Source organism: Haliotis asinina, chromosome 2, assembly GCF_037392515.1.
Source record: "Haliotis asinina isolate JCU_RB_2024 chromosome 2, JCU_Hal_asi_v2, whole genome shotgun sequence".
Taxonomy (NCBI): domain Eukaryota; kingdom Metazoa; phylum Mollusca; class Gastropoda; order Lepetellida; family Haliotidae; genus Haliotis; species Haliotis asinina.
This window is the reverse complement of record NC_090281.1, coordinates 13,234,582-13,252,470: the sequence shown is the minus strand read 5'-3', so window position 1 is coordinate 13,252,470 and position 17,889 is coordinate 13,234,582.

The following is a 17,889-nucleotide window of genomic DNA, read 5'->3' as shown; positions in this document are numbered from 1 at the left end:
TATAAACCCAAAATTAACATCTAAAGCAATAACGAATTGCAACATATGGAGCGAATATGTAGAGCAACAGTAGATATTTTGATAAAACTGATCTGAACATTCGAGAAAGGTTTTCAAGGCACGTGGTGGTTGCAGTCATGTCATTATTAGACTTGTCATGTAAACTTGGTGACATGTGTACGTCCGAAGGCTGCCAACAAGCCAACTTTCGACACTGACCTTAGAGTGAGAGAACACACAATATTCAAAGGCATATGAAATATTTATAGCAATAAAGAATATCTACAGGTGAATAAAATATGTACAGCAATATTTTTTTCTTGCATCTGATAATACTGACCTGAACATTTCAGTTCAACACTACTCCAAGCGAGGTTTTCACGGCACGTGGTGTTTGCGGTCATCTCATTAGTAGACGCGTCACGGTAACCTTGGAGACACGCGTATGTCCGAATGCTGCCAACAAGCCTACTTCCGTCACTGACTTTGGCATTTTTGAGAGGTGGAGGTTGACTCGAACAACTGGGTCTTGTTGGTGTATTTGCTGGAAAACCAACGTTGCTCGTGAGACACATGCAAACTGAAATTTCTTCTTGTCTCGGGCACTTTAGAACCGGAACAGGAACATGTACAGATATAATGAACAGCATGTAGATATGCTCGTTACATTTACATTTTCACATGACATGTACTGCAAAATATAATAGTTACTTGAAGAATTAGTGTGTGGATTATACATAATACATTGTAAAACAGACGTTTTACTTTGTTCAAACCTGAACACTGGAGAGCTGCGTGAGTCCAAGTGAGGTTTCCGAGGCATACGGTCTTAGCGGACGTCTCATAGTGAGACATGTCACGGTAACCATGGTGACACGCGTATGTACGTACACTTCCAACAAGCTGACTTCCGTCACTGACACTGGCGTCCTTGAGAGATGGTGGGTCATAAGGGCAACTGGGTTTCAGTGGGGTATCGTCTGGAAAGGTAGAGGTTGGGCTTCGGACAGAAATATTTATATAGAGATTACTACACTCGGTATCATTACATACGAATTACACGAGTCGGGGTCATTCCTGTGGTAGCCTAAAATCGTGTAATCGCATAATTCGTATGTAATGAGACCGAGAGTGGTATTTTATTCATTGCCCTCGTGTTACATGCATTACAATGGCAAAATAGCGTATGTTTGTCACATTTATGTTTTCAAACCAAAACCGATTTCAGAAAAACGTTGCGGAAGAATGTTGAACTGTACTTCACTTTTGCATGACGTCAAACTGTAATGACGTCACTACGTCTGCTTCCTTCCTAGAACGGCGCCACGACGCATATCAGCTGTCATCGCCTCGAACACCCTCAAACAGTAAACTACTCCGTAGCACCCCGTTTCTTGGTTTGCAACTGCTTCAGTCATCTAACTTCACTGGTGGAAATGTTGCGTTTTTTCGACGGATATAATGTCTCAGTTCGACTAAAAATCAATGCATATAAGTTGTAGAATGAATGAATTCACGTGTTTCTTATTAATGGAAACGACGTTTAGTCAAAAAGTGACGTAACTGAGAGGATTGGTTATCCCAGCAAATCGTTAAAATCTCAGGTCAAGTCGTTACGACACAAGTCAGTGCGATACGACACCCGTGTGACGTACGAGATAAATGTGCAACTACCCATACGTTGACCACGTGGGTAATAAATTTCGATATGGCATCAGTTTTGAATAAAGATATTTTAGCTTTTTACCTGTGTTAGTTTAACGCTGCTCTCACAATATTACAGTAATACGGTGGTTGCATTTTGCTATGCTTACGACACTCGTGCCTAAAAATCTGGAAATCCCAGGTAGTATGGCATGGGCAGTCACATAATATCGTCCATATAGCAAGAAATCATTTGGCTACTTAGTAACGTATACCACTCAACGCGGGTCGATAACTAATGTCATAACATTCATGTTTATCCATATATTATTAATATGTGTTTGCATAAAGTGTGGCAACACCATATAATTAAATGCAGTTACGCAAGCTACACTGAATAACATATTTCAAATAATGACTTGTTCAGAGCAAGTCATTTACTCTAGCGCACCTATTATTAGCGCATACGTTTCATATTTATAGATCATATATCATATACTCACATATACTCTTCACCAAAAAGTTAACCAACACAAATGTCTCATTACATTTTTATTTATTGAAATTGCAAGTCATGGAATGAACTGAAATGACATTGGGCAATAATAGACTTACATTTCAAAAACATGTACCCTGGTGAAACAGACGTGCAAAATGTGCAGCACTGATGGAGCAAAATGTTATCATCAAAGATCAAGTCACTTTGGGACAGTAAAGGAGTGTTCAGTAACTCGTGTTATCATCCTTAAGTACAAATGCAAGCTTCTACGCATCCTTGCATTGACCAATGATTCTTTAAAGTGGTTGTTGTGGAATGACCTGTCATTCTCTCTGTAACGGTTCTAAAAGTTCATCCAGAGTCTGGAGACCGTATAACGACTTCCAATAATGTCCTAAGCATGTTCAGTGGGATTACAATCAGGTAAATGTGCAGGCCAGTCCATATATGTGATGTTGTCGATCTAAACAACATCATTAACAACTCCTTCATTGTCCATTATCATTCATGGACGGGAATTATCACCCATTAAAATGAACTTAGGACGCACTTGTTCTACCAGAAGAATGATTACATGTAGGTTGTAACCGATCACACTGCATTTGTGAAATGTCTCGCATATTCATTCCACACATTTTGCATGTTGTTTCTGTGGGTGGTTGTTCAGGTGACGTTTCGAATGTAATGAGATAAATCAGTTTGACAGTCGCTAAAGGCTGTGTATTCTTTGACCTTTCAGCAACATGCTAACAAAATCGCTGTCATTAATAGCGATGTTACACTGAAAATATTTGTCGCTTGATGTTGTGTGAGGAATATATATTATGAACTGCGTGTTAATGATATGATATGATAGTAACACTAGGAGATGGAGTGCTCATAGATGTTACCTCTGTTTCCATCTTCAGCGAGCCGAGTTTGTGATCACCCACTGGCATTTCCATACCTAAAGATGGGGAACTGTTTACTTCGTACCGTGTCTTCACGGGATATGCATTTGCCTGGTCGACGCATTACTGTGCTTCTGTAGTTGAAGCATCTTGCACTGAAGTCATGCCGAGTCGAGATCGACCTCTTCACAATTATCAACAGCGGCTTTTGATCTCTTTCTACGCTAGTGTGACGTCCTTTGACATATTGGTGAAAACGCTTATAGCCAAACAGGACATTTCGTTCTTAATGTGAGCGTAGTTTGCTTCGTTGAGATCAAGGAGTCGGAAACATTATATTATTCAACTGGTTTGCCCTTCTGTAACAGAGCAGCACTGACTCCGTCCTTTAGCACATCAACCTGTAGGATCAGATCGTCATTAGGGCCACAGTATGCCAGGAAACTGGTTTTTCGTGACGGCACCTTTTATCTGTTGAAATGATCTGTCATGATTTGCTATAAGAACTATAACTATAAGAACACTCATTGTCCTTCTTCGTAATAAGGGCAGTGCAAACGTTTCAGGTACATCTTGCACTCACCATCTGATTGTCCATGTTTAGGGCCTAGTTTCGACGGCAGTAGATGCTGGTCTACACAGGTGCATGAACAAAACACTGAGGGTGTTTTTGTTTCTACGATGTAAATAGCTTGTGTCACTGATGATTTAGCGATGTGCATCTTTAATTTCAGTTGATCATATACCTTCAGGAAGGTTCAGTCGCAAGCACGCAAGCAATCATGCAGACAAGCTCAATTTTCTGAAAAACTTTCATCGGTTAAGTGTTTCCTCTGGCCCCTGTATCAAGCTTCAACTTGAGTGGAATCATTTGATCAGTGGGATGAAGCTTGGCATATGCTTGGTCCCCTTCACGCATGCTATTGATAGTGTCGATGAAGAGTTATGGGTCTGACCCCTCTAGAGAATCTTCATGTATTGAGTTTACAGTTTTCTTTTCCACATTCCCCTTTCTGTCCTTGCGTTGTGTTTGGATGTACACGGATTCAGAATGATTCTTTTTTCCACAATTATTGCTCTGTTGTCCCTTAGCAGGCAGGACATTTCTGTGATGTAGCATGATTATGACTGCATATCTGATCAGTATCACAAGGCCGCTGTTTACCTCTTCCCCTTCCGTTGCCATGATGACGATAATGGTCTCAACTTATCCCGCAACTTCTGGCAGCATGCTCGTACACTGAGCCTTAGGAAGGTCAAATGAATGAGCAATGCCCACAAATCGTCACTATATGGCTGCAATATTGCCGATGTGACGTTAAATATTAACTCACTCACTCACTATATCAGCATCACATACTCCCCGAGCGAGGATAACTGAAATGGACAGAGGCTCGTGACGGCTGTGATTGGATGAAATAGTGTAAGATGTTTAGGTGTTTTAAAAACACATCCATCCAGTAAACAACACTGGCCACAATTTTAAGTGATTGGATGAAATAGTGTAAGATGTTTAGGTGTTTTAAAAACACATCCATCCAGTAAACAACACTGGCCACAATTTTAAGTATTTTGTGTTGCCATTTTGATCACCATGACTTATGCTTATAAAAGTTGGAGTGAGCGATTGATGTTTCACGCCGCATTCAGCTCTGATATAACTGTATTGAGAAGGATTGTAAATAATGTATGAGTGTGAGGCAAACAGTCGTTTAGAAACTAGGGAAACGATTAGGTGAACTGTCAACCGCCGAATAACTCACTTTCGTGATTGTCCTATCATCGATTCAATGTAGTATGGTGGCTTAAAGTGCTGTCTGTGGGAACCTACACAACAGGTACGTTTACAATGCTTTTACAAATGTCATTGGTCTCTTCTTCTTCGTCTTTGTGGACTGCTTGTAAAGGAGAAATAGAAACCCTTCTGATACCCGTATACTACAGCATGAGCTACTCTCATACCCGTATACTACAGCATAAGCTTCTCTTATACCCGTATACTACAGCATAAGCTTCTCTCATAACCGTATACTACAGCATAAGCTTCTCTCATAACCGTATACTACAGCATGAGCTTCTCTCATACCCGTATATTACAGCATGAGCTACTCTCATACCCGTATACTACAGCATGAGCTACTCTCATACCCGTATACTACAACATTAGCTACTCTCATACCCGTATACTACAGCATAAGCTTCTCTTATACCCGTATACTACAGCATGAGCTACTCTCATACCCGTCTATACATACTACAGCATGAGTTATTCTCATACCCATATACTACAGCATGAGCTATTCTTATACCCGTATACTACGTCATGAGCTACTCTCATACCCGAACTACTCATATACCAATGGAACAAAGGTGAGGATATTTTGGACCCCAACACAACATCACTTCCGTAAGGCATTCAAGAATCGATACCATAGAATGCCAAAGAGGTTATTATTTGAACGGTATTACTCGAAATATTTGCCAAATATTTACGATTTTATGCAAACAAAGCAGCAGCTAATCACAGTTTTCTAAAAAGTGGGTACAAATTATTTCTGTTAAGACTGTAACTTCTAAAAGCTGTATGATATGACACGTTATATCGAAAATTGGACGTTTCTCTTACCAATCACCATAAAATGCCTGACATCGAAGTTACCATGCAAAATGGTTGTGGTCTTGTCTCGTGTTTTGTCGAAGAGACGGAACATGGCACACACATATGTGGACTGGTTGTAGACAGTTATCACACAATCTGGGTATAGGCTGCACTTGACATCGCATTCCAGGGTTGAAACAACCCGTTGTTGGTTTAAATCAGTAACGGCCAAGAAGGAGATTGAATCATTTGCCTTGAATGTCCTCTCCTGTACTTTCTGTCCGTCTAATACGCCAATAAACATTAACGTCAGTACTGACGACCACATCTTCTATGGATTCGATGAACAGGCTGTGTGCCAACTGACTCTCATTTTAATATTGTATCGTGCGCGACGATGTACAGACTTCTTCAAAAGTGATGTTCTCTCGAGTCAGAAGCACTGTGATTTGACTGTTACATGGAGTCAATGGGTCAATGAATATGCGATCTATAACTATTTAGAGAGACTGAGTGATCTTGTTTTCTCGTGCAAATCACTTAACACTGCAAGTAATGTCGGAAGTATTGCAACCGTTTCAGTATATCATGCTCGGAAAAGAATTTAAGACTATGCATATCAGTGTAGAACCGCGAATTAGATAGACTATGAAGGTGGATCATCACACCTGGGACAGAAGAGATTTTATGAACATTTGCAAACTGCATTAAAGCAAACGTACAACACCCTTGGGCCCATGAATATGGTTGACTCATCTAAGTTTAAGGTTATACAACGCTCCAACCCTACCCCTAGCCATCAACGTTTGGACTCAGTGTGGGGTAGAACACTGTGGGTGAAAATTGCGCGACATTGGAAAACATTGAATAAAACCCTTGGCTGTGAAGCCTTTAGACACGACAATGTTTGTTAACAATGTCGTCAACTAGCTAGAGTCTAGGAACTGGTATCATGATGACCTTCGGTAAGCAACAGTCTCGCATTTCGTTGTGATCATGTGCAGTAATACAAGAATTCATATTCTTCGAACAAATTAGATTGGGACTAAACTAATCAACTGTATGCTGTACCTGTAGCAGGTGTTCCTCTTATCGGTGTTCTACAGATGATAGTTACTTTAACAAGATTGTTCAATCATAAGTTTATTTATGGGTATGGGATGTTCATTGCAGTGTATTGTATTGACATATAATACAATATTCCCGAGTTTTGCAAATGATCGTTATCATTGGGATTATGCCACTGTAGAAGGATCCGTGAGGACTCTTTACACTTTTGCAACGGCTTGAGTCACAGCTAGATTTATGTAATCCCTTCAGATGTTGGTGATTCTTTTATACATTTAGCGATTTTATAGAAGAAGAGCTTCTACGAATGAAATCTCCTCGTCAACACATCGTATCTCAACTGTATAGATCGATGCTGATGCGGTTGATCACTGGCTTGTCTGGTCCAGACTGTTATTATAAGACCACCTCCATAAAACCAAACACACACTCACTCACTTACTCTTCATGGACAGCTACAGTGCAATGCCTCGTTGTATACCACGTCAGCGAGTCTGACCACACGATTTAGGCAGCTCCCTCATACGACAAGCATGGATCGCTGAAGATCAAAACGGACCGTCATGGGTTGTCCGGAGTTAATGCTTCGAGGTGCTGACAAACACAAACCATAACAGGAAGGCACGCAACCTTTGCCACTACAAAGTACACTTATTATACTGAATGTGGGAAAGTTTGCGCATACGAACAGTGTTACTTTTTGTGGTTTGGTTTGAAAGACTAAAACCGTACAGTTTTCTTAAATCTAGGCAAAGAGTGGATTAAGCAAAAACACATTACATTTCAAAATCGTATTAAACTCCCAAATTGTGTAATCCATCTCCATCGCTCCATCAACCTGTACCATCACGGTCTGGTTGAACGGTAGAATGTTTTTCATTACGTTATCACGACAATCGACTTGAAAGACCTTGGCCTCGAATTCATGGGTCAATAAAGCTCTTCCCCAGAGTCTGATTTCAATTTTAGGATCACTTTTTATGGCTAACTTTCAAAGAATCCATCACGTGACGTTTCATCTATTTTAATGCTCACATTGTCTGAATCATGTATTTAGAGGTTTTTATTACAAAAAACATACATACGAAAACACAACATGGATCGTCTTTGTTACAGATGAATGTATTCTGTAGTTGTAGCCTATTTTCATCAAGGTTGTGTGTGTACCTAGATGAAATGCTGATGGGGCTTTGTGAAGATAAGAATAATGTGCAATAATATATATTCTAATTATATATATACTTGATAACGGTGTCAGCATCTCTAACCTCTTCCCTTTCATCGCCCGTTCATATACATACATATGTATATGAACAAATGGACGATTTTTTTAATCCCTACTGTCCCAGGTATGGTGATCCACCATCAAGGTCTATCCGCATTCTAATTCACGGTTCTGCACTGACAAGCATAGTCTTAAATTCTTCTCTTGATATGTTCCGTTGGCACTGTTGGGCATATATATGTAAACAAATGGGCGATGAAAGGGTGGAGATTTGAGGGGTTGACAACTTATTGCAAAGGATGCAATAGACGTTTAGTTAGAGACCGTTATCAAGTAAGTGACACACGACAATACGTGCTGAGGTGATGTTCCTCTCTGGAACACAAGGTGAGAGTTAGCTTTCTTCTATATTAGTCTTTTGATATGATGGCTGGTTTACCGATGTATGACATGCCACTGATGGGCGGTGCAGACTGATGACAGGGTAGTTTGTCTCTGCATTCATCATATCCATAATGTAGGCATTTTATTGTTATGGAAAGTGTTTGCTGCCTATACTTCTGAGAAAATGCGAAGTGCCTTCTTTGTTTGTAGGGACCAGCATCTTGTTTCTGACTGTACAGACTGTAATTTATTCAGTTCAAAAGAGGATTTCATAGTCATAGTCATATCCAGGCTATCACTGGAGTGAAGTACAAAATCGATTTTACTGTTTCATAATATCGTCATATTTTCATTCTTAGTTTATTCTTATATGAATAATTGATGAAAAGTATTATGTCAGTGATATATATATCACTTCTGAGTTACACATCTGGCATACAATAATTATCCCCCAGACAGTGAATATTTGATGATTTCATCAATAATATCGTCATATTTTCATTCTTACATAAAATACTTTTCATCAATTATTCACTGTATGCCAGATGTGTAACAATCGATAGCGAGCGTGATGGTGTAGAATTTAAATATTTCCTCTGGTTTATCATGCGGTACAACGTTGTATAAAACATTTTTGGACACAGCTGTCAATTACAAGGCTGAAAACTGACATGATTCTTTTATGAGACTTTTTCCAAACAATTCTTTCAGTTGTCTTTCAGATAATACTTTTCAGTTAAAAAATATAGTCTTCTTCATTTCACTCTGAAATTATGAAAATAGTTTTTGCAGTGTTATGATCATGTGTTTAGCTGTCTACCGTACAATCAGCCAACACGATGTCATTAATGGAATAATTTGATACGTTGCCATTTTATATTCCCATAACCTTCTTGAGTGACATATTTTCTCTTGTATGAAAATTTACTGAATTCCAAATTCTTATGTTTGTGAAACGTTCAGCTTCACTGTTTTTGAATGATTAATGGCTTCAATGCTCAATATTATTATTGTATTATTGATGCGATTCATAGAGACTGCTTTATATAAATGTTTCATGGTAATGGCATTTAGCACGCACTCATGAGCTTCCTACATGTCCTCATTCTGTGACAGATATTCTTTAAAGATAAGTCAAGTTTCCAAACAGAGACATACTCAACAGAAAAGGAAAAAAGAATACATGTTCCTGAATTTGAAAAGTGTCAACAATGGAATCCTTGGTTGAAATTATCTTGAACTCGATGCCCCGAGACTTTAAAGCAATACAGTCCCTGGCACATACTTTTACCCAGTTCCATTGCAAGACTTAGAGGATTATTTCAATAGGTTACATTCCATTTACATGTTAACACCTGTAGAAATAGAAATCAGTTGCTTCTTTTACTTGTGAAAATAATGTGTTCTGTTGTCTTTGGCTTGTAATATATTGTTCAAATTGAAATAATATGTGTCAATTCACCGTTTTTTGCTTCTTCATACTTCATGCAGAAATGAATGTTTGGGTTGAGAGCACATGTGATTAACCGACCTGGTTACAGGTGCACAGCCCAAAGATTGATACTCATGCAGAGAAAATGTTGGTTACCCCTGGAGTGCGACTCGCTTCCAGTTGAATTCTAAAGTCGTCCACGAGAGCGAATAGACGGACGGTTAGGGTTAACAGAGACGCCAACCTCATTGAGTCCTGTTTGTTGATGAATGCCGCGACTGTCGCGTTGTTGTTTGCGACCATTACCTGCTTGTCTGCCAGCGATCTAAAGGCTAGGATCATTGATAGAAACTCCCAAGTTGTTGATGTGAAGACGCTGTTGTTATTCCCGTCCATAAAAAGCTGCTGATCTTGACCCGTCAAAATGAACAACCGGCACTTGGAAGGACGCGTCAATGAAACAATTGGTGAGTAGCCGCGAATATTCAGTGGACATTCTGCTGTTCTGAAGATGGAAAAGCGTGGATAAGTTCTGTCTTCAGATGCTTCAGAAGCTTCGCATCCTCTGGAAAACTGGATCTATAGGTCACGAGAATCGATGTGGTCAAGCTCAGCAGTGCTGCTGACATCTGAGCAGTATGCTCGCCAGTTCTCAAATTGTATCTCCTCTGAAAATGTAACATGGGGGCTATAATCCAGATCATCATCAACAGAAGTCCGATCCCGGGGGGCGCCAAACTCGCCGAGACAGATGAACAATCAATTGGAGGAGTCAAACACTCACCGTTATCCTCAAAGGAGGTGGTGGGAGACGAAGCAGTCGAAAGCTGTCGAACAAGAAACACACTAACGCTGCGAGAGTGTAGAGGTGCCTTTGAAACTCCACATACTGTTTATCCACCCTGGCTTTGAAATCTGTAAACAGAAGTTGTTCCACAAAGTTTGCCCTTAGCTGATTCACCAACTTCACCAACATGCCACTCAAAGATGAGGAAATCGTGGACATTAAATTGGGCTTCTAGTGAAGTAGAAAGAAAATTCATTTGAACTAAAACAAAGAAAGTTGAAAGATATGGGTTTTCTACACCTTTACAGAATGAACAAATATCATTAATTCTTGGATCTGGCTCGGTTTCTGTGTTATTGTACCGAGTACCATAAATAGTTTGCATTCATTTCATTCACAGGTCATAGACCTGTAGTACTTTAAATGACATTTACAATTAATATATGGAAGAGCGTTTTATGGATGTGAGCTTCCGTGTTATGAAGAACCGAATGTATACTTCGAAACTTTGTGGTCTTCATAATGTCAAAGACTTGGGTTCCATTTCTCACATCGGTATAATGTGTGAAGACCATTTTTGGTGTCCACCGCCATGACGTTGCTGGAATGTTGCTAAACGCGGCCTACAACCATGTTCACTTTCTTCTTCATTAATATTTAGGTGAGCGGACGTAAAACAAAACTATCACACAAACAAAATCGACGTATGATCACGTGATCATGTCAAATCTCTGTTCTCGAGAATTTGCAGTGAAGCTTTCAGACTCATAGACTCATGTAAAGATGTTTGGAGCACATTTCCCTGCAAGTACGTTCGTGTATTCAGTATGAGGTGTAACTTATGTCAGGTGTAATAATATTTATCATCCAAAACCGTGTTTCATAGGGGATATCGCTTCTGTGAGATCAGACGATATCTCCTAGGAGATATCGTTTTGACAGTAGATTTTGCACAATACCCTGATAATGCTATGACATCAAGAACGTGATGACGTCACAACCCTATGGCATCGCTGAACTGCGAATCTAATGGTAGTACTGTGTTCAGAGATGTAATTTTTCTTTGAAAACTAATGAAGAGTGATTCTGGATGACAAATAGAATCGCACCCTCGTGTTTACTGATATCAGTTATATCAACACTTGTTGATAAAGGTAAAAATATCTTCGGCAAGCCTCGGATATTTGTTACTTTATCGACTCGGGTTGATATATTTGGTATCAGTAGACACTAGGGTGAGATTCTCTATGTATTCGTACAGATCCCAGAAATATCTTTGAGTTGCTCAAGTGGCGTAAACGCCTCAGAGAAATATTTTGATTCAGACAGTGAGGATAACACCATTAGCTTATGACAAAGGTTCCAAAAGGTAGATTCCATAAAGGGCACTGTAGAATTTGCTGAGTGCGGCGTTAAAAGCATATGGTGACCTTTAACTCCCATGACCAGATGTTTCTCTAGATAATCAAGCCTCATATTCTGTCGGGTATCCGTTTTTATTCATCACTATTTCGTATCAAGTCTTTGAAGGGCATTTAGAAGTGAAATGCATAAGAATGAAGATTTTATGGATATCAACTTCTTTATATGAGAACACAACGTTTCGGAGTTAATGCTTACTCCTTCATCAGGGTGATGAAGGAGGGTGATGAAGGAGTAAGCATTAACTCCGAAACGTTGTGTTCTCATATAAAGAAGTTGATATCCATAAAATCTTCATTCTTACTATTTCGTATGTCTAACGTTAACTAAATTGCTTGTGCGTGATCGCTGTGAATCCAACAATTTGAAAAGATTCCAAGAATTTACAAGATAACAACTGCCTACGAAATTGACTGAGAGTACAAATTCATTGACAATATTATATAGTAGCATAGAATAATGGCAGTAAGGAACGTCGGGGTAATATTCACCTCAGTCGTGAAGCTTCCAAAATATACGTTTTGCTTTTGCTTATCTAGCCAAAGGCTCGAGATCGATTCTCCACACGTGTACAATGCGTGAAGCCCATTTCTAGTGTCCCCAGCCATGATATTGCCGGAACCCTGATGTCCCCAGCCATGATATTGCCGGAACTCTGGTGTCCCCAGCCATGATATTGCCGGAACCCTGGTGTCCCCAGCCATGATATTGCCGGAACCCTGGTGTCCCCAGCCATGATATTGCCGGAACCCTGGTGTCCCCAGCCATGATATTGCCGGAACCCTGGTGTCCCCAGCCATGGTATTGCTGGAACTCTGGTGTCCCCAGCCATGATACTGCTGGAATTCTGCTAACCATAGTCACTCATTCACTCTTTTCAAGTGAAAATTTGACCTGGTGTCAGTATTAGATTGCATCATAGGCAAATACACCCGTTATGTCCCAATAGTTCACCTAAATCCGTTTTCATTAAACAGTTGAAATGATGTGGGATATCAGTGTTTTAGACAGATGATACTTAAATAACAACAACAAATTCGGGTTATAACTAATTACTGCATATTGGTTGTGAATATACAGCAAAATGGCAGACACAAAGGCCAGTCCGCTATGTGTAGGGGAGGTAAAGGATGAAGCTGAAGCAGGGATGGTTCCTGAAGGAAAAATAGTGCCGTAACTTCAGTAGTGCTTGAGCAGCTGGGGTAGTGATAATGTTTATACAACCAAGAAGGAGCTTGAACCTAAAGAAGTTCATCTGGCGAGGGTAGAGTCTGAAGCCAAAGTAGTTCATCCTGCGAAGGTAGAGCTTGAAACCGAAATCTTGCGAAGGACGTCCTTGACGAAAGTGTGTTTCATGGAGGTAAGGTAATGTCTAAGTACAAAGGAGTACAAAGCAAATGGTAGTATTTGAACCTTTGCATAATTCTACATCTATCTCCCGTGCTCTAGAAACATCCATATCCCCTTATTTCTGAGGTAGGTAGAAAGTCTCAAATGGATCAAGTTCATGTCAAACACTGTACAGGAAATGACCTGTTTTTTTCCTGCTACTAACCCTTTTCCCATAGCAATTTTCATTTTGTAGAACCTGATCCAGAACGCTCTAAACGTAGTGCAGGATACAATGTTCCTTTCATGTTTGACACGACACCCTTCTATCTTCCAGTAAGTGTTTCTACCACCCCCAATACATATTTTATCCAGAAACCTTTCAGAACGTTCATATTCTCCAAAATGTACATTAGCATCATGGCATGTTTTGACTTTAAATATTAGTGTTTGGTCTTTGAACACCTTCTTCAGTTCCGTCTTTGTCAGCTCGATGTATTCCCTATGCATGCGTGTTTCAGGGGTGATCTTGAGAAGCCAAGGCCCTGAAATGTAATTCAGATTTTGTTACAATGGGTTGGTTAGTTGTTTAACGCCCCATCCAGCGATATGCCTGCTGTGTGGCGGTGGTCTGTAAAAAATGAATCTGGACCAAACATTCCAGTGATCAAGAGTGAGCATCGATGTACGCAAAAGGAACATGATGGCGTGTGTCATCCGTGTCAGTGAGTCTGATCACCCAATCTCTTTTGTCGTCTCATACGAAACATGCACTGCTGAAGATCTAATCCGGCTCTTCATGTGTTTCGCCAGCATGACCACACTCCGGCGCAGCGTGACTTAGCATAACATCACTGCCACAGGCTAATTTGCATATAAAGTGATCGGACTTTTCTCTTGTTTGTAAACAAATGCGCACATTCATTAATAAGCTGCGGCTGACATAAGGCAAGCAATTCGACGAGATTTTCACAATGTTTTACACTGTTACGTAAATATGTTGCTACAACTGTGTCAGTAAGGTTTATGACAATACATATTTATATTTCAAACCGGCTGCATTGTTTATTGGTTGCTATCCATTAGACTTCGATGACAGCAGGTGGAGCCGTACAACTCACGTAAACAAAGGGTCGCTACGCAAATCGAAATAGTGTTACTAAGTTTTAGGATAATTTCTCCGTGAAACTGAACCATTCTAACAAAGATGTTTAATTAGATGTGTAGACTAATCAAAAATAAAACTGTTACGAAATGTGTACATTATATTGACTGAACTGTGTAAGATGTGAGGAATCGTCACATCTTTCTGGCCTGTGGCAGAGATACTATGCAAGCTCGCCGCATGGAACTCTTTGTAGGAGAGTGCAGCATGACGTGAATACGTACTTCCGCAGCAACAGCTTCCGATTGTAAGATACTGCTTCTATATTCCTTATTCGTGTCTGTATCTAAATATGTCTTAGACACATGGTGGACACATTACGAACATATCCATGCGCATTTAACTATAAGATACTTGATAAGTATAACAGTAAATGCTATCAAATGAAAAGCAGGGGAACATGCACCCATAGGTTATATAATCAACCTTACTTCTTACCTATGCATTTGAGACTGGTGTGACTCCAACTGAAGTCTTTAAGGCATGTTGTTTCAGCCGTGATACTTTTAGAATCCATATAACCATGATGGCACTTGTACTTCCAGACACTTCCAACAGCCCGACCTGTACCATTGACCGATGCGTTGTCGATAGGTGGGGGTTTGTTTGGACAACCGTAAGCTGGAATGGGAACTTTGTTGATCAAAGCCGTAAAAAATCTTCTTTCAGATGTTTGGACCAGACAATCCAGTGATCAACATCATGAGCACCAGTTTATGCAACTGGTATACGATGACGTGCACAGCAAAAATAACTTGGTTTCCGCAGTGTGGGAACCTGATGGAAAGTGGACTGAAACTTAAGTTTCCACAAAGAATCCAGTGAGTTTCCCTTCTTTTACACTGAGTTTCCGCAATGACTGAAACAAGTTTCCGTTGAGTTTCAGTTAACTTAGAGAATCCATCAGGTTTCTGCAGTGTTTCAGTTACAAACTGACCTACATAGTTCCTGTTGTGTAAAATTACGTGTGTAAAATAAGTCAGCTATCATGAACACCTGACGTTAGTAGCCATATAGCGTGGTCGTGGTACACCCAGAAATGGGCTTCACCCCTTCTGCCCATGTTGGGTCATCGGTGTGACGAACAAAAGGCCTTAACCACTAGGCTACCCCACTATACTGTTATGGTGCATATGTATATGGGGAAGGTATAGAGCTATTCATATTCTTATCATACTGACCTGAACAGTGGAGTATCGGATGACCCCAAGATAAGTTTATAAGGCATTTGGTTTTGGCAGTTTTCGTAAAAGTAGATTTGTCACGGTAACCACGGTTGCACTTGTATGTCCTGACGCTCCCAACCACGCGACTTCCAGGTCTGACCTTGGCATGTTCAACAAGTGGGAGCTGCTTAGGGCACATGCGAACTGAAATACCAACGTTGATCATTAGATGGTATAGAGGAATACACATTTTGACAAGCACGGCCTAATGCCATTTTACTTTCTCCAAAAAGACACATGTGTATTATCAAAGAATGGTTAAATAACATTGAGAAGTGTTGATTGACCTATTGACACATCTGTATGTGGTTTGAATCCCTAAACGGGAGTTGGTGACGGGAGTTGTATGTGTGTGTGTGTGTGCGTGTGTGTGTGTGTGTGTGTAATATATGCATGTAGTGCTCCAGCCAGTGTCAGTTACTACACAAACAGCCTGAAGAATCAGCTGCAGAACATGGGAAAAAGAACATACCTACTTCTTCTGGCCGTTTATGAAACAACTGACACAGTTTGTAGTACTATGCCGTCACGCAGGAATCTATGACGTAATACAATAGTTGCAGGTACACAAAATCATGTTTTGCCATTGAATTTTGGTGCATATGTATGACGAAGATATGATTCTTTCAATAGCAAAGCATTATGATCGCTATAATTGAGTTTGTTTATTTTGAGACTTGGTGTGTGACAAAGTGAGATTTCGGAATATATGCGAAGATGTTTGCATCAGGTTCGATATCTGCTGAAACAGTTGAGGCATGGTCGTATATATTTCCATCATTTTCAAATCCTGTATAAAACATTCTACCTAAAATATTGGTTCATAGATTCCATCAATTCGAAACCCTGTGGCACACATTGAAATGCACAATTTCCATGAAGGTCAAGCATGTAGTAGTACACATAATGGGGGCTCTGGACTGCATACGTACGCCAATTATTAAAGCAATTGGGGTAAAAAGCATGTCCAGACCCGTTTTGACTATTTTTCTTCGTATCAAGACACTTTTTGTATTTCATTTGTGTTGGACTACTTACTGTCTTCTGCCTGTTGCCAAAAGTTGTGGGTTGTCGTATGTTGGTTTTCTGTATTTGGACAATGGAAAATGAAAAGTGTCTCGATATGCAGAAACATACTCAAAATGAGTCTCCCCCGACTGCTTTAACATTGGCCCATCTATGCGGACCAGGACCCCCATTTTGTACACAAAGGGTATAGCCAACTCCCCTTCCTCTCTCTACTGACCTGAACATTTCAGTGCAACATGGCTCCAAGTCAGGTTTCCAAGGCAAGTGGTATTTGCAGTGACGTCATGAACAAATCTGCCATAGTAACCTTTATGACATGTGTATGTACGAATACTGCCAACCAGCCGATTTCCTTCACTAACCTTGGCATTTTTGAGAATGGGAACCTGTCTTGGACATTTCAGAACTGAAATAGAAATATGCACAGAAATACAGACTACACAGCTTCATAGCAGAATTCACTTCATCTTCAAACCGTAGAGTGTATATATGTTATTGGATACACACACCTATGCTCATAGCCATCCTGAACATTCCAGATCAACGTGAATCCAACAAACCGACTTCCGTCACTGACCTTAGCATTCGTGAGAGGTGTGGGCTGACTAGGACAACTGGGTACTATTGGTTTACTTGCTGGAAAACATGTTTATCAAGCAAGTTGAGTCTTACCGTGCAACACAAACCTTATTGTAGGCCTTACGGTGAAGCGCTTGTCAGAGTTGCAACAGTTAGGGCCCCACTTAAGCTTTAAGACAGATTTGTGGAAGATGTGTAGATAACATTACCTAATTTAACCCACCAGTAACCAATTTTGACATGTACCTACTTTGTATGACATTGTGAAGAAATGACTTGTCTCTGCAACTTTCAGTGACAGGTGCCACTTCTAATACAATACCCATATGTGTCTGCAGAAACATAGTATCATCACTATTTGAAGGTGATTCACAAACAAATTCCTACGATATCGTTGGGAGTGAGTAAGTGAGCAAGTTATGTTTTACGTTGCTTGCAGCAATATTCCAGCATTATCACAAAAGAGGACATCAGAAATGTTATGATGCAGTAGGAATGATTATGTGAAAGCAGCATTTAAAATACATTGTAATGCGTCGTGTTATGACCACACATTCCAACTATCTGGCACAAAATGACGTATTTCCAAGTGTCCATATCATTGTCCATAC